At 34.2% G+C, this 25529-nt stretch overlaps 1 pseudogene; it reads right to left on the bottom strand.

Moving 5' to 3' along the window:
- Positions 1 to 5713: 5713 nt before the first annotated feature.
- LOC122484298 lies at positions 5714 to 24101 on the bottom strand (annotated as a pseudogene).
- Positions 24102 to 25529: the final 1428 nt, after the last annotated feature.

Raw genomic sequence — 25529 nt, 5'->3', positions numbered from 1 at the left:
CACAAACTTATAGGTGGTATATCTACCCAAGGCTTTTGTGGGTGTGAAAAAAATTACATGAGCATTTTACCATTCATATATATATATACATATATATATATCACTCATATATATCAAATGTTGAGGGGGGGGGAAAGAGTTTGTGACACTAGAGTTCTAAATATAACTTCCAAGATATTATCTACATTTAAAGCCACAAAAATTTTTTTAATTGTGGTATAATTCATATAACACAAATTTTACAATCTTAATCATTTTGAAGCATACAGTTCTGTAGTGTTACATATATTCATAGTTATGCAACAAATACAAAAATAATTTTTTTTTCTTTTTTTTTTCTTTTTTTTTTTCAAAGTTTATTTATTTTTGGGACAGAGAGAGGCAGAGCATGAACGGGGGAGGGGCAGAGAGAGAGGGAGACACAGAATCGGAAACAGGCTCCAGGCTCTGAGCCATCAGCCCAGAGCCCGACGCGGGGCTCGAACTCACAGACCGCGAGATCGTGACCTGGCTGAAGTCGGACGCTCAACCGACTGCGCCACCCAGGCGCCCCACAAAAATAATTTTTTAATATCCAAAGTCTCATGAATTTCACTATCCAACTAATTTTTCCTGAAAAATATTATTTTAATAAAAGATAAATTAGAACAAAATATTAAGTGTGAGGAAACATTAAAAAGAAAACCTAGTTGGGGCACCTGGGTGGCTCAGTTGGGTAAGCGTTAGACTTCAGCTCAGGTCATGATCTCACGTTTCATGGGTTCGAGCCCCACATTGGGGTCTGTGTTGACAGCTCAGAGCCTGAAGCCTGCTTCGGATTCTGTGTCTCCCCCTTTCTCTGCCCCTCTCCTGCTTGCATTCTGTCTCTCTATCTCTCTCAAAAATAAATAATAAGCATTAAAAAAAGTAAAAAAAAAAAGAAAGAAAACCTAGTCAATTCTATTTAAATAATCAAGTAATCTAAATAAAAAATTATACATAAGTAAAAGATAAAAATTTAACTTTAACCTACTAGAATTAAAAATTTTATTGCATATCAGTTAAAACTGAAGTGGAGGTGGGTAATGAAGTGGAGAAAATGAAAAATATTATTTATTTTCCATCTTGAATAAGAAAAGATGTATTATTTCTGAATGTTCTGAATTAAAGTCAGAGGTTATACTTATTTAAATATATACCATTACATGCACTTAAAATAGTTATAAGGTATCGATCATATAGATCAAAGAACTAAAGAAAATTATACATGTATAATAGCGTATATATACATATAAACATACATAGAAAATGCAGTAGTAAAAACTATAAAATGTAGAATAAAACAACATCAACCAATCTGTTATGACATGAAGTAAAATGGGATAAATCTACAATTTAAAAATATGTACTTTATGAGAGATATGCCAGATATAACAGCACTGAAATAAAAAGATTGAGAGGCTTCTACTTTAGGATAAAAAGCTTAACCTCACGCATAAGAACATTGGAAATGACGATAAAGGGAAATGACTACAAAGGGGAATAGATTGATGAATGATTGAGAAAGTGTTCAATGATTCTTAAAGATAGAACCAATTGTATTCTTCCTCATGGATAAATAAGGGCTGATGATCTAGAGCTTAGGCTACCCCCAAGAAGAGAAGGCAGAAGACAGAGGGGCAATATTGTCACAACTGGTTACCAATGAAATGGAGGGTACAATATACAAGAGTGATAAACTCTTATAATATATTTTACTGAAAATAATTTTAAGGCTGGAAAAAATATACAAGATAAGTGTAAATTCAAACCAAAAGAAAGCAAATGTAAATATTAATGCCTGACAAAGAAGATTTCAAATAAATTTAATTAAATGAAAGAATTGTGTGACTTTTATTGATTAAGTTTTCTATCTGGTCCTTACAGGATTAGCCCCAAATCATTAAATAATAAATAGTAATCATTTTGTAGATGTGTGTGTGTATGTATAAGTAAAGAGGATAGATAGATAGATAGATAGACAGAGGATACATGATAGATAGATAGATAGATAGATAGATAGATAGATAGATAGATGATAGATAATAGAAATAATTGAAAGAAGATATTAATGATTTCCCTTATGAGTGTTTGCAACATATCTAATATAAATTTATATAGTCATTTATCTATCTTGCATAGGGTTTTTAGAAAATGTTTTCTAGATGCTATGTTTATAAGAAAAATACAGAAAAAAGCCATATTCCTCTGTGCACAGTTAAGGTATAGCATTAATGCAGCTGAAGTTATGCACAGCAGTGAGTTCCAGTGCAAATATAAGTCTAATTTAAACTCAAACTTTTCTTGCTGAGTAAGTGGCTCATTAATGGTAAGTGGCTCATTTAAAAAATTGTCCTGGAAAAAAAAAACATAAAATTACCCTCCATTTCATTAGTGCTAGATGTTTCCTTTTGCATATTTCCCTGAGCTGATAGTGCCTGGTGTTAATCACTATGTCAAGTTCAGATTGTACCTGCAATACTAGATGGAAAGCCAGTCGAGTATTCACTCTCATTCCACATCACCCCCTTGACGGTCTCACTCTTTCCTTGATAGTCAATTATTTTGGGAAATTATTTCTGCTCTGAGTTTTTTCTTTCCACTAGGATTAATTTAATCATGGACTTGTTTTCCCTACTCATGATAAATCATGGAAATTGGAGCAGCTCTCACTGGAGTGTTGTAAGGCTTCTGGCTCCACCTTTAAAGACATTTCCTCAGGATGGAAAACATGACATTTGGAAACTCAAAGACAAAATTAAATTTGTGTTTCCCCTATCTTTGTGTGTACACTCAGTAGATTTTTATATAAAATATCTGGAAATTATTTGTTTTGTTTTTAAATATAGGTGCAGAAAGAGGTTAAAGAAATCTTCCAAGCTCCTTTACAATACTTGGCTTTCCATTTCAACAGCAGCTCTATGAGATAGGTAGTAACATTCTGACTTTTCAAATGAAAAAACACAGGATCTATGATATCAAATTATATCAAATTATATAATTTGTGTAAACCTGAATCTAGTGACCAGCAAACTTGAATTTTAAACCCAAACTTCCTTGAAACCTATTTTCTTTCTTTTTTTTTTAAGTTTTATTTATTTATTTTGAGAGAGCTTGCATGCAAGCAGGGTGAGGGGCAGAGAGAGAGGGAAAGAGAGAGAGAGAATCCCAAGCAGGCTCCACGATATCAGCATGGAGCCCCATGTGGGGCTCAATACCATGAGGGGCTCAATATCATGAACCCCGAGATCATGACTTGAGCTGAAATTGAGTCGGATGCTTAACCAACTGGTGAAGCTACCCAGGTGCCTGGAAAACTATTTTATTTCTAACTACATCATATTAGGTTTTCATCTTAAATACACATTGCAACAAGAATGAAAATTAAAGAGCAGTTCCTCTTCCAAACTCTGTAGTTCATGGCAGATTGTGCTGAGGAAAACTTTCATAAATGCTAATCTTACCATCAGAAGTGGACACTACCTGTCAGGAAAATGCAAGAGCTCTGAGTAAGCCAGGGTATTTTTTGTTTTTGTTTTTGTTTTTTAATTTTATTGTTATGGACTAAAAAACTTTGCAGTTAGAACATTTAACCACCAACCATCATGACTCTCTGGATTTGATGAAGTAATATTGCTTGCTTCTCTCTCCATGCCCAGAGAAGGGACTTAATTTTTCCCCTTATTTTTTCCCATTCAGGAAGCAGTGACTTACCTACCCCCTGATTGGTGAATTTGCAGTTCGAAAGTCTTCTTTTCTCTTCCTCCTGATGAGTTCTACCTGACTGCAGGTAAAATACATTTTATTTGGCTCTTTGCCGTGCGGTAACAGAGGCCTGCACCAACTATGGGCTAGTTAGTACGAATTTAGCACTAAGGTGAAGTTATCAAGCCCTTTTTGCTACAAGGCTTAGTATTTCTACTAATCTACCATTTACTAGTGCAAATATCCCCCATCTGTATGACTCCTGTGTCCACTGCTGCTTTTATTTTTCCTTTTAATTGGCTAGGGAAATTATTCACTGAATCCTTTCATACATCCTGGTCCATGCTACCTCCTAGATCTACTTTTTTAGGCATCTTACCTCCATCACTGGTCCTGCCATTCCTGTTTCCTGTTCTTCCCAGAAGAAAATCTCTTCCTCAGAATTTGATACTTGATACTCCCTGGGTCTCCTTCCTTTACATGGTTATCCAGCTTAACTCAGATCCCTCCTCAAATGTCACTGACACATTCCAGGTCTGATTTTTTAAATATAAAACTAGAAAATCTGCTGTAATTATTACTATGCTTTATTATCTTTCATGCTTGGCACAATTGAAATTGCATTATATATTTATTTGTTTACTTGTTTCTCTCCCCCACTAGAGTATAAATTTAATGAGGCAAAAACTTGGCCTTTTTTTCTTCTTTGCTAGATCTATCGATCTATCGATCTATCTATCTATCTATCTATCATCTATCTATCCTAGGATATATACACAGTATAGCTGAAACATCTCTTTCTCTCTTGTTTCAGTCCAGTTCAGACCTGATTCATTCAATTTTAGGTATTCTTTTGCTATTTATTTTGCCAGTAATTAACTTTATTTTGCATCCTTTGACAATAGGTGCCATTTTGTCGACATCCGTAAATTCCTAAGATGCTAAAGAATGCTAGGCCTACATAAAACAGATACCCTGTTACTTTAGATGAGTATATCATGATTAACTTAAATATTTCTCCAATACTATTTGGGGGTACATATGTATATATGTATGTATTTTTCAGTTTAAAATATGCAGCAGTAAGTATCCATATGAATTTATATTTGCCAGTATATCTATTTTTTTTTTTTTGAGAAATTGCTGAATAAAAAACAGCAACATCTGACAGTTCTTTAACTGTCAACTTGATTTCTTTGGGATTGTAGCAATTTATATATCTACTGACAAGAATATGCCTCGGTGTGCACATCTTACAATTTTATATTGCCATTCATTTAGTCTGTTATCTCCATAGATGAAAAAATAATATCTCAATATAATGTAATTACTGAACAGGTTAAAGTGTGTGTGTGTGTGTGTGCGTGCGTGCATTGGTCACTTCCGTTTGTTCCTTGGAAAATTGCCTGTCCATGTCCATTTAAATACAATCAATATACCAGACAGGTAAGTGAGTAGGTATGTGTGGTTATGGATAAAAGCTCTTCCAGTTACTGAAATATTTAACTCTTTTGTGCCTCAGGCACCATGACTGCTTTTGAAAACAGCTCTACATTTAGATTTTTATAAATAGAGTTCAGACTCATGCCTCCCTAGCAAAAAATTCTTCCTGCCAATCATTCTCTTCCTGATGATATTTTATTCATTTGTATTCTTTGGAATATGAGATAAAAGTCTACACTTTTCTTTGTTCTGTTGCAATATACTCTTTAATGTATTTTCACAGTCTGTTCAAGTCCTTAGAGAATTATGTGTCCTCCTTATAATCTCTCTATATCAGTGACCCATCTAAATTTATATGCCTAAAAATAAAAGCAAAAACCAAAATAATTAAAAACATAACTATACCTTATTCTAAATTGTTAAAACTAGTTCTGCTCATTGATATTTCTTTATTTATGAAAAGAATATAAGGTGATTAAAGTTATATTCTTGGAAAATTAGGATTTCTTCCATCATGTGATCTTATGTTTTTGTTTTATTTTTATGGTCAATTTTTTTTGGTATGAAACCATTTGTTTCCCATCAAACTTATTTCCATTTTGTTTGCCTTTGTGGAGGAGGAGCTTAAGGTTGTTTCTACCCATTCAGTGACCTGAGCAGTGGGAACCGTGGACCAGTCTTCAGTGACAGGCTGTGAGCACTTCAGTCTTTAGTAGGGAACTCCTGAATAGGCTCAGAGGGCACCCGCATGCGTTCAGACCAGTCTGAGACTTCAGGTTGAGTAGCAGTGAACTCAGGAGCTGGAGCAGTCCATTCACTCTGAATGTGCAATCAGCACATCAGATACACTGTGTGAGATCCCTTGTTGTTGCAAGGTTTAGCAATGTCCACATAATGGAGAGGAGAGTCTGTGTTACACAGAATGATGGTAGGCAGGTTAACATAAGATGCCTCTGTGAGAGGCTGGTAGTCAGCCTCGGGATCAGTAACCACCAGAAGTCTTGGCTCCTGGAAGGCTGCCTGAATCTGATTAGTGAAGGTTCCAGGAATCAAACAGCCAACAATAGGAGTGGCTCCGATAGCAACAGCAAACTTCATCACAGCTCGCTGGTCAGTACTCCTGGATGATATGATGCTGATATCATCTGGGTTTTATATGGCAACAATAGCATGAGCTGCCAGAAGATTCTCCCAGGTTCTCTTCAGATTTATGATGTAATACCAGCACTTATCCTTTTGTAGATATACTGTTCCATTTGAAAGTCAGGTTGGTGCAACTTGAGTGAGTTTCTGCTGTAAGGAATTTGAGGGCATCTTCCTCCTTCATTTGCAAGATATCAAGGGCTTTGGACACTGTGAAAGTTTCCCTTCAGTTTATGATGAGAATACAGAAGAATGCCCTATGGCCTCTCCCCGGGTAGCTCAGAAAATCTTTACTCTCAACTTTAAATCAGGCTTGTAGCTACTCCAGTCTTGACCTTATTCCAGGTCTCAGACTGAGGTTTCCTTTTTATCACCTTGTGTCTGAGATACATCTTATCAAACATGGTCTAGTACTTGGTTTTCTAGAACTAGTAATGTTTTCCAGTCCTGCCAATACCACGTCCCTTATATTTTCCCCTGAGATTTTATTTCTGTCTCATATTTCCAGATTACTGTCTTCTTATGTACTGACTGCTGACAATTATCTATGATTTCACTCTGTGTTCTTTTTTCAGGATTAAGCTGGTTTGGGTCTGCCTTATGTCTAGTCTTTTATCTCCCATGCTGTCAAAAGTTTCTTTCAGTACTCCAAATGGGTGTGGTTCTCTAGGGCCTGCTCCACCCTACAGTGGGGTTCCAGTACAAATTAATGGCCTTGCAATTCCTCCCCATTCTACCATAGCTATGTAATATTTTTTAATGTATTTATTTAAATTCCATTTAGTTAACATACAGTGTAGTATTGGTTCCAGAGTGTACACACACACACACACACACACACACACTCTTTATGCATTTATCAGTTGATGGACATTTGGGCTCTATCCATAATTTGGCAATGTTGATAGTGCCGCTATAAACATTGGGGATCATGTGCCCCTTTGAATCAGCATTTTTGTATCTTTTGGATAAATACCTAGTTATGCAATTGCTGGGTAGTAGGGCAGTTCTATTTTTAATTTTTTGAGGAACCTCCATACTGTTCTCCAGAGTGGCTGCACCAGTTTGCAGTCTCACCAATAGTGGGACTCTATTTCTCCTCATCCCCATCAACATCTGTTTTTTTCTTGAGTTGTTAAATTTTGCCACTCTGACAGGTGTGAGATGTTATCTATTGTGGTTTTGATTTGCATCTCTCTTATGATGAGTAACGCTGAGCATCTTTCCATGTGTCTGTTAGCCATCTGGATGTCTTCTTTGGAAAAGTGTCTATTCATGTCTTATGTAACATTTTTGAGGAGTAAAGAAGCATGCTGACACCGCCAGCGCTAAATTGTTTTTATCAGATATATACTTATTTCTCTTTTAAGTGACTTTTGTTATATGTGTTACATTTTTAAAGTCACCTCTCTCTTGTCATTGACAAATCAAAGATTATCAAAAACTGTTCATCCTTTACTAATTGATAAATACACTTTGATGCCAAAATTGCATGGTCATTGAATTGAAATGCATGGCAGCCCTGCAGAGTCGACGGCCTACTAAGTAGTGATAATTATTTGTCCATAAGACTCAGCTTGATCCAAAGTCATTTGGAATACCTTTTTCTTCTGTGTTCTGTGGTTTAGAAATAAGAAATAAGAAATAAGAAAATAAGATTCTCTTATAGAGTCAGTCACAAATAACCTGGAAATTCAGGCTTATTTCGCTACCATTAATGTAAGGAAATTATGCTTGATTTAGAAGGAAATTAGTTATGCACATGACTCGAAAAATCCCCTCTTGTTTTGTGAAGGCTTAGAGTGCCAATTAATTATATCTATAGCAACCACGAAAGTTTCCAGAAAATTACTAGGTTAAAGAGGAGTTTTGACAACTGATTTTAATTTATTTTTATGTCCTATATAAGTATTATATATTTCTTGTACTTACTGGATTGTTTTTAAAATGCATAGAGCACTACAAAATTCTATTTCTAACTCTTTAAGAGTTCTGTTGCACAGGGATGATGACCGAGTTTGATGTGAATCGAGGAGAATTTTAAGTGGATTATGACATTTCAATTTGAGGACTAACATGCATCAATAACATCAGAGATCTGTTGAAATGTGTGAAGGCTGAGATTAGGGGTGAGGAAAAAGAAGGTTAATGAGAAGGGTCAGAACTCCTCCTTGTGGGGCAAATTTTGAAGTGATTTCTTTCTCATGAATAATGGAGGTAGGCTTCAAAATAAATTTCATAAATATATATATATATATATATATATATATATATATATATATACTAAAATAGTAAAATCCACCATGCTCAGAATGCAGTGTTTTTCTTTTCAAGTAAATCAATTTCTTTTTGGTTTTATGTCTTTTAATTTTTTTTCCTATTTGGGTCAAAGAAATCGTATAGTAATTTTCACAGGCCCCTAGAAGTCCCATTAATCAAATGAATTATAAATTTATTTCATTACCCTAAAATTTGACAACTCTATAAATTAATAATTATAAATATCTGTCATTATCTGTGAATAAAAGTTTAGCACGTTGCTTTATTGATTAAAAATATAATTTCATGTTATGTTAAGTCGAGCAGCAGCTATTTTTTCCCATAGGTTATTCTGAATAATTGAAGAGAATTATAAATGTGTTCTCTTTTATTTGCAGAGGATAGGTTAACAGCATAGCTATACTAAGGGGAATTTTAGAAGTTTATTAAGGAAACAAAAGAGATTAAAAGAAGGAATGGGGAAAAAGAAAAAACTAAATATGTAGAGTAGGCCAAAAATACATGGTGACTATACTTATAACATCTTGTGTGGTTAAAAGTAGAAATAGAATTAAAATACATGATAATTAATTTGGAAGCAGCACCATAATTTGTTGTGGACCAATCCATTCACTGAGAACAACTAGCTAAGCTGGGGTAAAAAAAAGACAAAAATTATATTTGAGAGCATACCACAGCAAAGACTTATTAAATTATAATTCTGAGAGAGAAAATAACCTAAGCAAAATGAACCAGACATTTGGAAACACTTTTCCTTTTGAAGTAGTTTTCCAATTTGCCAGGGGGAGGAGTAGGGGGATTGTTGGAGGTGGGTATGGGTATTGAGCTGAGAAGTTAAGCAGAAATCTGAGGCTGAACATCTGAGAGTCCAAACTGTACCCTCATCATATCAGGAGATTGGTAGAATAAAAATTAGAGTTGAGCTCCTGTCATATTAGAGGCTCTGTAAACACCCAGAATTTTCTACTAGAATCCAAAGACTCTATCTAAGGAGATAAACTAGACTGGAGATAAACCAGTTGTCACTGAAAATAAATTTGAAGCACCTAATTTCTGAGAAGATTAAGGTAATCTACTCCTAACCAAGCTGCCTGCCAGAAGAAAATTAAACCCTATCTAGAAGTTATGTACACAGATACCAAATAAACTATATAGTTTTTATCTACAATTTGCTCAAGCAACTCCACAAAACATTTCCAGGTAAGATGCAGCAGTTTGCAGCAGAGTAATGCTCCTGTCACACCTAGCCAAATAAATAACAAAACCATACTTTTAAAGGCATTGGGGGACTTTGGAGGCAATAAGGCCTGCATGAGCTAAAATTCACAGAAAAAAATTGTGTTGGGGGGTGCCTGGGTGGCTCAGTTGGTTAAGTGACCCACTCTTGCTTTTGGCTCAGGTCATGATCTCACTATTTGTGAGATCGAGCCCTCTGTCCAGCTCTGTGCTGACAACATAGACCCTGCTTGGGATTCCCTCTTTCTCCCAATCTTTCCCCCTTCTCTGCTCATGCAAAATAAATAAGTAAACATAAAAAAAAAAAAAGAATTGTGATGAGTTGAGGATGACCAGCTACTTTTGCTCTACTTGTGACATTGTCTGCTTCTGCCTGTCGGTTAAAATCAAGCTTGTTCCAGACAAGATACTTTCCAAAGACAGAAAGATAATCCAGTAATGCATTTTGCAGAAACTCAGGGCTAGGGTAACACATGAACCTTTCAGTGGTCTCAAATTTGAATCTAATTCTTAGCTCTGGGATTAGACATAGGGCTGGAAAACTAAGCCAAAAACATATATATAAGAGAGTTCACTATCTTCAATGTTTAGGGGGAAAAAGATATTCATGGGGTGAGGTCCTGCTTTAAGATAAATATAGTCTCTCCTAGAGATATTTATAAAATTTAAAATTGCATGGGCTGGGAAGCTGAAGAGCTAACTTGGGAACCCAAGAATAGCTGAGATTTGGGAACCCAAGAATATAGGACTGAGAGACAAGAAACCTTAGCCTTGAAAGAATCATCAGGTAAAATAGGGATAAACTGACTGCTGACTGAATCTTTCTAAACATTAATAGATAATTTTTATGATTTAGATAAATCATATGATTGAGATAATAAAATATGACTAACTGTAAAAGGAAAATAAAGCAATAAAGACAAACCTACCAATAAACTGGATATAGAAATACAGATATAAACACTCAACTTGGAACATAAAAAGAAAATTAAAAAATTTTAAAAGTATGAGAGCCATATGCAACACAGTCAAATGTGTTAGCATACAGGCAATTCAAGTTCCACGGAGAAAAGAGAGAGAAAATGGAGGAAAAGCAATACATGAAAATACAATGAGCGGTTTTCAAAAATGAGTGGAAGACATGAATACGCAGACTCAAAAGGGGCAGCAAACCAGAGCAGTATAACTTTACACACAGACAGGCACAGACACACACACATAACCAACTCTCTTCTATACATAATAGTAAAACTGCTAAAAAGTGACACAAAGTGAAAATCTTGAAAATATACAGGGAAGAAAAAAAATACATTACTATCAAAGAAAGAAATATTTGTTGACCTCTTAATAGAAACAATGGAAACTAGTGGCAATGGTATGGCATTAGTGTACCAAGAACAAATAGCAACCAACCTAGTAATATATACTCAGAAAGAAAATCCTTAAAAATAAAGACAAGAAATAGAAGATGGAAATTGGAAGCAAGCAGGCTGACATGTAAAGAAAGGAATATTGCAGATTATAGTCAAGAGATAACAACAGAAACATGGATGTGTAGGAGAAAATGAAGCAGACTAAAAAGAGCAAATAAGTGGGCAACTATAAATAAGTGTTGATTAAAAATGAATAACTTTAGGGCACCTGGGTGGCTCAGTTGGTTAAGCATTTCACTTTGGCTCAGGTCATAATCTCATTGTTCGTAGATTCAAGACCCAGCTTGGGCTCTGTGCTGAGCTCAGAGCCTGGAGCCTGCTTTGGATTCTGTGTCTCCCTCTATCTCTGCCCCTCCCCTGCTTGCGCTTGCTCTCTCTCTCCCTCTCAAAAATAAACATTACAAAAAATGAATAACTTAAATAAATAAAAATGAACAATATTTATACTGGTCTAATGAGGTTAACCCTATGTAGAACTGAAATCATGGAAATAAAAGATACATATTGTGGATATAATTTAATAGATTTAGGGCTCTAGTAGAATTGGGAAAAATGTAAATATTGTTTTTATTGGATGTAATAAGATAATGGTTGATGTTACAACCCTCTGAGTAATAATTTAAAGAAAATTAAACAATGTGTAAATGATAATTTAATAGAGTTTACAAAGATATAAATGCTTGATTAATTCAAAAGAGAAGGGGAAAAATGGAACATAAAACTGAATCACACATACGGGAATGAATAACAGGAAGGTAAAAGAAAACAGAACCATATCAATGATGATAATGAATGTAAATATATATTATACTCCAAGGAAATGACTCAATTTGGGGACTGAATAAAAGTACAAATTCCTCTTATATACTGCCTAAACGAGTTACACTTTAAATCCGAGGATGAGAACTTTTAAAAAAAAATGCTGTATAGAAAACCAAAAGCAATTTGGTACAACTCATTAATATCACATAAAGTAGATTTTAATGCAGAAAATGTCCTTAGAGATAAAAGGGATTTAATAATTATTAAGGGATTTAATTTAAGAAAAAGATGTCATAATTCTAAGTCTATACTCTAAATAACACATATAAAGAAAAAATTAAGTGCAGAAAAAGGAAAATAGGCTCATAATAATGTTGACATATTTTTAGCAAACATCTAATAAACTAGGAGAAAAAACAAACAAAATTTCTATAAGGTTAAAAAGCTTAAAAAATCTAAGTAACAGATTTAACCTAATTATCATATAAAAATAGTGTAAACAGTAAATGACAAATAACCATAGCATGAAGTTTATATTGAATATTCACCAAATTGGCCAGACACATACCATAAAGAAAAGTTCAATAAATTTTAACACTTGGGAATATTCTTGGTAAATCTCTAACCACAATGGATCTAAGCTAAATAAAATCAATAAAAATAATAAATAGAAAAATATCAACTAAACGGGAATTAAGCTACATGTTTATAAATAACGTGTGTCAAAGAAGATATTAGCAAATATTTTAAATGAATGTAATTAAGTACAGGTAAAAATGTGTGACTCAGGTAATGTATAGACTTAATGCATAGACTTAGGGATACAGTATAAAGGGAAAAAGAGTGTATGTAAGTGACAAAGCACTAAATTCTACACCTGAAACTAATATTACACTGTATTTTGACTAACTGAAATATAAATAAAAACTTAAAAAAAGAAAAGAAATTACTTAAATCTTTATATCCAAGGCTAGGAAAATCAGCAAGTAAAAATGAAATAAATTAGAAGGAACAACAAAAAAAATCAATAAGATGTTAAAGAAATAACAGAAAATCAGCAAAAATTAATGGGTTCTTTGAAAAAAATATAAAAATCAAGTACTTGAAAGAGCAATAAACAGTAATAAAAGAAAAAATATCAGTAGCAAAAATTAAAATTATAGAATCATTAAAAAATATGTGTATGGTCCTTGACTTACAGTGGCTCAACTTATAATATTTCAACTTGATGATAGTTTAAAAGTGATACTCATTTGGTATAAATCATATTTTGAATTTTGAATTTTGATCTTTTCCCAAACTGAAGATATGATAAGATCTTCTGTCTTGATTCTGGGCAGAGGCAGTGACCACAGCTCCCAGTCAGCCCCACCATCACAAGGATAACAACTGATATAACTGTTCCATACTCATACAACCATTCTCTTGATATATTCAACACTTTATAACAAAATAGATTTTGTGTTAGATGGTTTTGCCCAGCTGTAAGATAATGTAAGTGTTCTGAGAATGTTAAAGTTAGGCTAGGCTAAACTTAAGATATTCAGTAGGTTAGATGTGTTAAATGCATTTCTGACTTAATTATATTTTCAACTTACATCAGCTTTATTGGGATGTAACTCCATCATAAGTGGAAGAAAATATGTATAGAAGTAAAGTAAAGTAAAATATGTATAGAAGTAAAGTAAAGTAAAATATGTATTATGAACATTTTATTTCATCATGCATTATTTGACAATTTGGAGAAAGCAAATTGATTTCTTGATAAATGCTTTACAAAGATGACATCAGAAAATAAATCTGAAGTATCTGGTGGTAATTGAGTAAATTAAATCATCATTGAGAAACTTTTCCATAAAGACAGATCAGATGGTTTTACCAGTTATTTTTTCCAAATATTTTAACAGAGGAATGCAACTCTTTAATAAACCATTCTAGAACATGCAAAAGAGGCAGAAATTCCCAACTCTTTTTTATAAGACCAATAAAAACTTGCTTCTAAAGCTTTGAAAAGATACAGCAAGAAAAGAAAATCTGAGACAAAATAAAATTTTCTCTTGAATGTAGATGAAAAATTCCTTAATAAAACAATAGCAAATCTAATATAATGATAGAAATGAACATTATTAACAAACAGGATTTATTTTAGGTAAGCAAGGACAATTTATAATTAAAAAATCAAGCAATATAATTCACCACAATTGAAAAAAAATTGTGTGATTATTGCAATAAATATGGACCAAGCATGCGAAAAAAATTCTTATGATAAAATTCAGCAAAATTGGAATTAAGGCAAACATCTTTCTTTTACACACACACACAAATTCACACACAAAACTGAATAAAAACTCAGTGAAATAAATGGAAGTATTCAATATACTCTCTAAAACTGGAAGCAAAACACAAATGCCCTCTAGCTCCCACCCTGTTAAGTCAGTGTTAAAACAGGGAGAAAAAAATACAAAGAATAAGAACTGGAATAAGAATAATAAAAGAAATTCCTGTATAATAAAGTTATAAATGTTGGAGATTATTCTGAAAAGAAATATTTAAATGAATAAGTTTACTTATCAAGCTCATTTGTTACAAGTTCTCTTTTTTTTCTTAATTTTTTTTAACGTTTATTTATTATTGAGAGACAGAGAGACACAGAGGGTGAACAGGGGAGAGGGCAGAGAGAGGCAGAGACACAGAATCCAAAGCAGGCTCCAGGCTCTGAGCTGTCAGCACAGAGCCCCATGCGGGGCTCGAACTCATGGGCAGCGAGATCATGACCTGAGCCAAAGTCAGCCACTCAACCAACTGAGCCACCCAGGTGTCCCTCAAGTTCTCTTTTTAATAACTAATTTTATTTTTACGTGAGGAAAAAGAATAGGCCGAAAAAAATGTAAAAGTTATCATATGGTAACAGTAACTTCAGCAATTAACTGAAAACTAATTTAACAAAAAATGAACAAGGCATTAATACTGAAAAGTCCAAAAAATGAGAAAAATTAAAGGAAAATTTAATAGATGAAGCAATATACCACTGTGAGTTGAAAGACTTAATTTTTAAAATGATAGCAATACCCTTTAAGTTGATCTAGAGATTGCAAGCAATCCCAATTAAAATCCCAAGAGATTTGTTTGTTAGTTTTTGTGGCAATTAACAAATCAACTTCAGGAATTTATATGTAAATGCAGAGGGCAATGTTCAGACAACATTCTGAAGTTAAACAAAATTTGTTAGCTCTACACTCCAGATATAAGACGCATTATAAATATACAATAATAAAGATGGTGTAGAATAGGTATCTGGTGGAAGCATTTAGAATCACTGAAAATGTTTCCATTCACATATGCTCACCTGTTTGATGTCTAGGTGATAGTGCAGTGAGGAAAGGACTATTTTTGCATAAATTGAAGGATTGGACATTCACAGAGGAAAAAAATATATGTGCACTACTATTTTACACAATTCACAAAACTATTCCCAGAATTATTTATCAAAAAGTAATACAGCAAAGTTTAGAAAATTGTCTAATAGAATATCCTTGGAGTGGATATTTTTTTTTTGAAAGAAGCTTCTAATAGAACTAACCATAAATGAAAAAAAATAACTTGTACAGTTTTAAGATAAAAAACTTCAGAACATCAAATGGCATCATTAAGTGAGTTATAATCAAGTTGCATAATAGAATAAAATATTTCCAATGCACATACTGAACAAGGGATTTATATTCAAATCCATTAAAAATTCCTACAAAAAAAAAGAAAATAGCAAAAACTAAAAGGAAAAGGTACAAGAACATTAATTGGCATTTCACAAAATAGGGTATATGAAAGTGTAATAAAAATAGAAAATGCTGCTCAAGCACATTAGCCTTTGGAATATGCAATTTAAAGTTACAACTGAATATCACTATACACTTACTAAAATGGTAACATCAAAAAATTTAAAAATGCTACCAAATTTTGATAAGGATATAGAATAACTGGAACTCTCCTAAATTAATTGTAGAACTATAAATTGGTACAGATATTTGGAAAAGTTGTTTCTTAGTATCTATGAACTCTGAATGTATGATCCACTTCTACATATATTCACTAAATGTATGTCTACATGTGGTCTTAAATGTGCACACACACACAGATGCTCTCAGAAGAATTGTTTGTAATAGGCCAAACTGGAAATATTCAAATGCTTATCTAGAAAAGAATGAATGAAAAACTGTGGCATATTCATGCAATGATATACTACACATCAACAAGAATGAATGAACTTCAAATACATAGAACAAAATGGAGGACTTACAACTATAATATTAAGCAAAAGTAGGCAGACATGAGCAGGTCATGCTCTATTACATTAGGCAAAATTTCATTAGGCAAAACTAATACAAGTACTTAAAAATTATGATAGCATTGCCCTTGGGGTGAGCAAATGTTACTAAAAGAAGCACAGAGACTTCTGGTGTCCTATTTCTAATGTTTCCTCTTATTGGTGCTGTCTACATGGATGTGTTCACTATGATAAAGATATTTGACCCTAACATGATGATTTCTGAACTTTTTGGTATATAAGCTTAAGTAAAATGTACAAAACAAAGCAAACAAACAATTATATAATGCAGCTGTCACCATCCTTTACTAAAATTCATATGGTTATAAATGCCTCCTTTATAAAAGAAGACTAAAAATCAATGATCTAAGTAGCCATCTAAAAAGCGAGAAAAGGCAACAGCAAACTCAACATATAAGAATGAAAGAAATAATGAAAATAAGAACAGAAAATAATTACATAAACATCGAACAGAGAAGATGTGCAATGTAATTTGTTTTAGAATTTTGCTTTAAAAATGTATGTTTCATAGAAAATAACATGGGCTTATTTTGTAATAATTTCAGATCCACCCTTAATCTAATTAATTTAATAGATAAAGACCTCTTCTACCTGAATTCTCTCAATTCCACTCCAAGAAGTGACTGTTAAATGCTCCTGTGTTTCCTTGTAGATAAGAGTATATACAGGTGAATATATGATATGATATTATGACATATTATTTTCAAGAATGTATTATTTTATATTTATTACCCAACTTACTTTCTATTTATTATAGATAATATGCATTCCTTGTCAGCATAAATTACCCATTTACATGTCTATACCTATATAAAAATGTACTGATACCTAAAATGACATATTACCTTTAAAATTTATTTTTTAATTTCTTTTTATTTTACTTATTTTTTTAAATGTTTATTTATTTTTGTTTGAGGTAGAGACACAGTGCAAGCGGGGGAAGGGCAAAGAGAGAGGGAGACACAGAATCTGAATGAGGCTCTGGGTTCCCAGTGTTAGCACAGAACTCAACACAGGGCTCGATACCATAAACTGTGAGATCATGACCTGAACCGAAGTCAGACACTCAACTGACTGAGCTACCCAGGTGCCTCTAAAAATTTTATACCCTGGGTACACAAAAATTTACCTATCATAAATGTACAGATCAATGTTATCACAAAATAACTGAACCTTTGGAATTAACTCCAGTTCAAAAACCTAAAACAGAAGTCATGACAAGCATATATAAAAAGTCTTTGTTGTTATCTTGTAAAGAGAAGAACAAGCTTTCAGGGAAATATAATAATGTAATAAAAAATAATATATTTACTCCTATCTTTAAGTTTCCTTAAGCATTTTCTCAGGGATCCAATATTGTCGTGCCTCTTTTCACCATATTGTAAGCATTCTGACAGAGAACTCCAGTTCAGTTTTACATGAGGAGATCTGAACTGTTATTGATCTTGGAAGTATTAGAATTGAAATTCCTACGAAGTATAGGTTCAAATCTTGTCACCTTGGCTACCTGAATTGTTTATTAATTCAAGAGGAATTGAAAGCACCTTGCAGTTGGTGAAAAGGTCACTGATTTCAGAGTAAATTTTAAATGATTCAAAGTCTTAGTATCTCATCTTCTGGAGCAAGGGGAGTAGTCTGGGAAGGAGCCACATGTGTCACACATTGAGTCAGCACAGGTTGAGTCAGCTAGAGCTGAGGGTTGGCCTCATCTTTTGGGGCAGAGTCAGGATAGTCTTCTGATTACAAAGACCCTGAGGATTCAAAACTAGTAGAGAGAAGTATTTGGCCTTGGGGACTTTGTCAGTTCATCTTTGTTGGGAGATCCAGCCCTCTCATCCCTCCAATGGAATTTGTCAGTCCCTTTTTACTTTCCCTGGTCTCTGTTGCCATGGTAACTGTTCAGAGCCCCTACTGTTTAGTTCATCACTGAAAAGGCAACATTTCAACATTTTCTGACACAAATTGGCAAGATATGTAGCTGCTGGCAGTACTATCTCAGCAGGACTCCTGGTAATGTAGTAGGAAATGTGTGGTAAGGCAATTAGAAAACACCAGTAGATAACTGAACATTCCATGTATAAGAAAATGCCTTTGGGAGATTTGCTACAGTACTTCCAGTGTTTGGAATGCACTGCATTTAGTAGCAATCTTCAATTCAATGAACACATTTTGTGTGCATACAGACCTTACACTGACTGCAAATCACATACAAACAAATGGATGTGATCTCTCACCTCAAGCAACTTGCACTCTATTGGTACAAATAACATATATTCAATCACAGTTAAACCAAGTCTCATTGTGTTTGGGATCTGAGTGAACAATTCTAGGAAGGCTTCAAACAGGAGATGAAATTCTAGGCGACCTCTCTTGTGCCTCTTATGGTAAGGTTATGGGGGAGGGCACTAGACACAGAGAAAACTACAAGAGTGAAATAAACCATGGACGTGCTTTAGCCAGATTTGCTAAAGAAAGACAGAAAGTCTCCTATGAATTCAGAGTAGGTGTAAACAGAGTGGCAGGAGATACAACTGGAAAGGTAGATAAATATTCACTTTCGCGTATTTTACACCAGTGTTTCAAATCATTCTATACGAAAGTTAAGCTAATTTTTTCCTAATAAATAATCACAGGATGCACAAAGAGAAATAGATTTTCCTTTATTCAAGATGGAGTAAAAATAGCAAATACTATTAATAATATTAGCTTGATGCTATAATAAGGTGTTATATTAGTTTAAACCATTTAAAATGACCAGTTTGGGAAGTATGAAACAGTTCAATGTCAAAGTTTTACATCAACTTCATAGGTAAATTTCCATTCCATATGCTTAGACATTGATTAATTCACTAATTTATAATGTTGCAGAGATTTTTAACATTCAAAAATACTTACAAAATTGCTTTTTCCTCTAAATTAAGTGGGTCCTAGAACTACCTACATGTGCATTTACATATACATTTTATATGTGACAGCTGCACTAATTGTGTATGAGGAAGTAACTCTCAAGTAACACTGGGATATTTAATGTGCATAGTTCCTGTATATGAAGGGATCTATCTTTGGAGAGTACGAGTATCAGTTCATGCTCATCCAGGTGCCACAACACGTTCAAATGATGGAAATAATGGACTAGAAGACCTCATGAGTCTGATGGTTTCTAACTCAATAAAATGAAAAGTTCTAGTATAAGACATTGTTTTTGTATACATTTCCAAGGACATGTTTCTTGCCATATTACTAGGACTTTAAATTAACCTGAAGAGTGCCGTTGGTTTTGTTTTGTTTTGTTTGTTTTCTGAAAATATGTGCAGCTGATTGTTTTCTACTTTGAAGCCCAAGAGCAACTCATATTACTGATTGGTGCCTGGGATGAAACTAGAAAATAACATTTCATTCATGAAAAGGGATCTCTCTCTCTCTCTCTCTCTCTCTCTCTCTCTCACTTGGCCCTTATTTAGAAAACAGATTATTTCCCTTAGACTAACTTCCTTATAGAATTTTAGAAATGTTGAATTATTTAAAATACCAGAATTTTGTCATGGTTGGAGTTAAGTATGTGTATTTTTTTTCTTTTTCACCCTTCAAGTTGCATCCTGTTTTGCAACAAAAATTGACCTTTACAGAGAAGAGATGTATGTATGTTCAAGGGATCTTTGGAATTTTCACGTTAATGTACAGTGATTACAGTTACTTTTCTTCTGTTTGTGCTTTTTTTCATTTGTTTTTATGGATGAAAAGAACTACAACCAATGACAAGCTTAGTGAAATACTATTTGAAAACAATGTAACTTTAGCCATATCAATAAGAAACTCCCCCAAATTGTCTTCACTACTAATGTATAAAAGCATTCCAAGAGCTAACTGCTGATGAAATTTTCAGCTAGAGACCAGAGAGACAGCAGAGCCTAGAAACATGGTTCTGGAATAGGGATGGTAAGTATAATATACTACATTCCCAATGGAGGATCATTTGCAGAATATCACTCTAGGAGACAACTGGGACCCTTGCTTTTTAGCTTTCTGATCCTTGTGCCACCAAAGGAAACATCCTGACAGATTTATAAACCTCAGCATAGCAATGATAGGAAAGATAGTGTATGACTTTAACGCCAGAAGGATTTGAATGGTGTGCTAGGCAGAATACTAAGCTGACTCCCAATAACCCATGGCCCTCTGTAATCCCCTTCCCTTGAGTAACTGTGAACATGATGGGATATTAGTCCTTTGATTATGTTACATTATACAGCAAATGTGAAGTGCTATGGACATACTGATACTTTATTTCCTCATTAATAATATAAGATATAAAGAAATAATGTGTGAAATGTTCCTTGCATGGTGCCTATGACAAATAGTACTGGATGACAGTTATTATCATTAGTATTAATATAAAAAACACTCTATCATTCTAGGACTCTTTGTTAAACCCCTGCATGTAAATATTACCAAGCTACCTTCTGTAAGAAGGCTCCCTTGATATCTAAGACATGTATAATTTTGAGAGGCTCTTTATGTGCCTTCGATGCAATATTTGCCATATACATATGTATATGTAATATGTACATAATACATAATATTATGTATATTATGTGTGTGTAATATGTATATATTGCATACATATATGTGTGTGTATGTATGTGTGTATATATATGTGTGTGTGTGTGTATATATATATATATATATATATATATATATATATATGAAATGTGTGGTGGGGAGAGGGGAAAATGGGTGATGGGCATTGAGGAGGGTACATGTTGGGATGAGCACTGGGTGTTGTATGTAAGCCAATTTGGCAATAAATTATATTCATAAAAAAAGTATTATAGAATTTTTCAATGTTTATTTTATTTTTGAGAGACAGAGAAAAAGAGAGTGTGTGAGTGGGGGAGGGACAGAGAGAGAGGGAGACACAGAATCTGAAGCAGGCTCCAGGCTCCAAGCTGTCAGCACAGAGCCCAGTGTGGGGCTCGAATTCACGAACCTCAAGATCATGACCTAAAAGAAAGTAAGACTCTTAAGTGACTGAGCCACTTGGGTGCCCCAGAAAGTAAGCTTTATTTATTATTATTATTACTTATTATAAGCTTTATTTATTTATTTATTTATTTTTTAATTTTTTTTTTCAACGTTTATTTATTTTTGGGACAGAGAGAGACAGAGCATGAACGGGGGAGGGGCAGAGAGAGAGGGAGACACAGAATCGGAAACAGGCTCCAGGCTCTGACCCATCAGCCCAGAGCCTGACGCGGGGCTCGAACTCACGGACCGTGAGATCGTGACCTGGCTGAAGTCGGACGCTTAACCGACTGCGCCACCCAGGCGCCCCTATAAGCTTTATTTATAAATCAAGCTCCATGAAGACAGAGATTCTGTTTCATTTATTACAGTAGACAAGGCCAACAAACATTTCTCAAATGCACGTGCATACTGAAATATACTTATTAAATGGAGATTGCATGAATTCTTCTAGGGTAAGGCCTACCATTCTCTTCTTGGTCTTCCCGGTTTTAGAATTTTTGTAGTAACTTATTGACAGACCTTCCTGATGTCATCTGTTCTGAAAGGACAGGAATATGAATTGAATCAATTTTATAAATGTTTACTAAATTAATTATTCTACTCTTGCCATGGTTTTCTCTGGGAAAAATCCTTCCACAGGCAATAATACCATCTTGTCAACATCTTAATTTAATTCTATATTTTCTCATATCACCTGTCCTCATGCTTCTCTTTTTACATATCTTTCCGTTCGTGACAACTACACTGGCCTTTTGAGAACTCATTTCAGGGAAATAGGTAATTTTATTTTCCATGTTCCAGTCTCTCTTATAAATGAAAATAAAGTCCTTTGCTTCCTGTGCCTCTGTTTTCAGCTTCCTAAATGACCTGTGTATAGCTGTCCACCTTGCTTATCAATACCCATTGGTTACTGTGGCCTTGGGTATCAGGGTAGATGTCCTGCTAAATTCATGGACCGCTTATTATGTTTTTATCTTTGCAACTTGGGTCAGAAATAAACTTGTCTTTACTTGCCATTTTTTGATATATACTTTAAATATTTTATGGTTTTGTCAATTATACTTTGATAAAGCTGAAACAAGATTACACCTCTAGACTGTTGGCTCTCAACCGATGGTGAAATACACATCCCTTGAATTTGGTTAGTTTATGGTTTGGGCTAATAATAAGTTCTACTCCTCTTAACAACTGAGTGTTGGGGCACCTGGGTGGCTCAGTTGGTGGAGCGTCCAATTTTGGCTCAGGCCATGATCTCACAATTGGTCGGTTTGAGCCCTGTGTTAAGCTCTGTGCTGACACTGGGAACCTGGAGCCTGCCTCAAATTCTGTCTCTCCTTCTCTCTCTGCCCTTCCCCTGCTCACACTGTCTGTCTCTCTCTCTCAAAAATAAAATAAACATTAAAAAATTAAAAAAAAACAACTGTGTGTATTTCATATGTTGTACATATGTAAACACATAGAAATGGAAGTACTGGGTATTAAAGCAGACAGAACTCTGACTTTAGTAGCTATTATCGCTGGATGTATTAATTTATTTTTTTAAATTTTTTTAATGTTTATTTATTTTTGAGACAGAGAGAGACAGAGCATGAACAGGGGAGGGTCAGAGAGAGGGAGACACAGAATCTGAAGCAGGCTCCAGGCTCTGAGCTGTCAGCACAGAGCCCGACGCGGGGCTGGAACTCACGGACCGTGAGATCATGACCTGAGCCGAAGTCGGACGCTTAACCGACTGAGCCACCCAGGCGCCCCGCTGGATGTATTAATTTAAACTCCCACTGGTAATATGAGTATTTCTGTTGCTGAACATTCTTGCCAACACTTGGTGTTATCAGTTTCCTTTTTCTTTTTTTAATTTTTAGCCATTCTTCAGGAATTACGATGGTAGCTCACTGGAATTTTAAATAATATTTCCTTGATGAGTTAGTATACTGAACATCTTTTCATATCAGATGCTTTCTTATTCTGATGTTTTTATCCATTAGAAGAGACTTATGCTTTCATTTTTCTCAGTATTTTATTATGAATATTTTCAAACACAGATGAATGTTGACAGATTTCATGGTGAAAATAAGTATAACCACTACCTAGATAACCATTAATGTTTTACTATATTGGCTGTATCACATTATCTTGCTGTTCATTTAACTCCAACATAGTCATTAATGTATCCTATTTATTTTGATGTTTTTCAAAGGAAATTAAAGTAAATTCCAAAGTGAATTAAAGAGATCAGTATCATTTCTATTTTGAAGGTTAGTTTTGAAGATTATAAGATTTTATATTAGAAGTTTGTGCTTTTATCATTTGAAAAATGCCTTCTGTTTTCCATCATTTCATCAGTCACTTATCAATCTTCTGTTGCTCTTTGAAGGTAATGTGTCTTTTTTTTAACTGCATTGAAAATTTTATCTTTATGGTTTTATCTTTAGCAGAGTTATTATAATGGGTCTGAGTATTTATTTAGTTTATTTTACATTGTTTGAGCTTGTTGTAGCTTTATAAATACCTAGCTTAAATTATTACATATTCTTGGGAAGACTGTTCAATATCTTTTCAAATGTTGCTTCTTCAATTTTCCATTCCTCTATGGCACTATAATTCCACTTGGTCAAACCTTTTGCCACAAGATCATAGACCTGTTTGAATTTTTCCCATTTCTCATTTTGTGTATTTGCCTGGCCATGGTTTTCTGATCCTTTCCTCTGCTGCATCTAGTTTATGTTAAACTCACCCATTTTAAGTCTTTTATTTCAACTATGATATTCAGTTTTTAAAAATTTCAATTATTCAAAACCATAACTGCTCTTCTTTGGAAAGATCCTCATCTGTGTCATCTATTTTCTTGCAACATGTAACGATAGATGTTTTAATGTTTATTTTTGAAAACTGATAGCTACTTCATCTGGGTGCGTATTGTTTTTGTTTTTCTCTCTTGGTTCAACTTGTTCTGCATGGAAAATGTTCATAAAAATTGTGGCAGTCTGTATGATACTTTATTCTTTCAGGTATATTCTGTTCTCTGGTCATCTACATAAGTGAAGTCAAGTCACTTTACTCCAATTAAGAAACAAAAGCAAAAACAAGCTGTTTTGGGCCACAGTTATTATAAGGTCAGTGATTGTCTCCTTTTGCCCTCTCCAGCTTATAACTCATTTTATTTACTAGGGACTTTCTTTCTTGATGGATACTCCATCTTACTTCTTCCATCTCTAATATTAAAGTTTCCTCTGGTTTTTAGTGGCCTTTTGTAGAATGTCTTGGCCTCTTGCCCGGATGCAGCGTAACATATCAGCAAATGCCTCAAATGGAAGATAATACAGTGTTCAGCCTATTTACTTGCACTACTCTCTTGGGAATCTTGGCCCTTCAGATTTGCTCTCTTAATAGCTTCACACTCTAATTTGTCCTTCTTCAGCCTGTGAGACAGCCCAAAGCTGTGCTAACTTCTCTGCTTCTTAGCTGAAATCCGCCCACTGAAATTTTATTATCTCTCCTCTTCCTAAGAACAGCCAAATCCTGAACTTTCAGAATGTCATTATCCATTCTCCCAGTTTCCTTTTCTCCATAATCTCTATAATCTTCTATGCTCAAGTTCTGATGGTCTCAAAAGTCCCTGTTTCCTTTGAAGAGTCCCTGCTGCCACAATACTTTTGTATTGCTTTCTTTTGCATTCAGCATTTTTTTTCTTCTCAGAAAATATTGATTTTCTTCAAGGATATCTAACATAATTAGAAATGGGAGACTCAAGGATTTAATGTACATGAAAAATATTGGTTCAAAAATGAATTGAGTTTTTCTTGATTTTGGGGGTTGAATTTTGAGCTGTGTTAGAATGGGCTGAACAACATAGTATCTGAGTTAGATAGGTCCTCCTCTTTCTGGCTCCAAAAACTCCCAACCTAACCATGGACAGATATAGATCAAGGCCAAAAGTTGAATGAGATATTTTAACTCAGTTTTTGACAACTGGCAATGTTCAGGAGTTAGGAAACAGAAGTTTTGTAGTATCTATATGGCCCTGGGATGATGAGGTCTCAGTAGAAGACAACTTCACTTTTACTACTTGAGTCTTGTTTGTTCGTTTGTTTGTTTTAGTTTAGGTAGTCCTGGGAACCAACGTACTTAGCAATGGCATCAGG

Source organism: Prionailurus bengalensis, chromosome D1, assembly GCF_016509475.1.
Source record: "Prionailurus bengalensis isolate Pbe53 chromosome D1, Fcat_Pben_1.1_paternal_pri, whole genome shotgun sequence".
Classification (NCBI taxonomy): domain Eukaryota; kingdom Metazoa; phylum Chordata; class Mammalia; order Carnivora; family Felidae; genus Prionailurus; species Prionailurus bengalensis.
The sequence above is the reverse complement of the archived record's forward strand: the minus strand, read 5'-3'. Positions and strand labels throughout refer to the sequence as shown.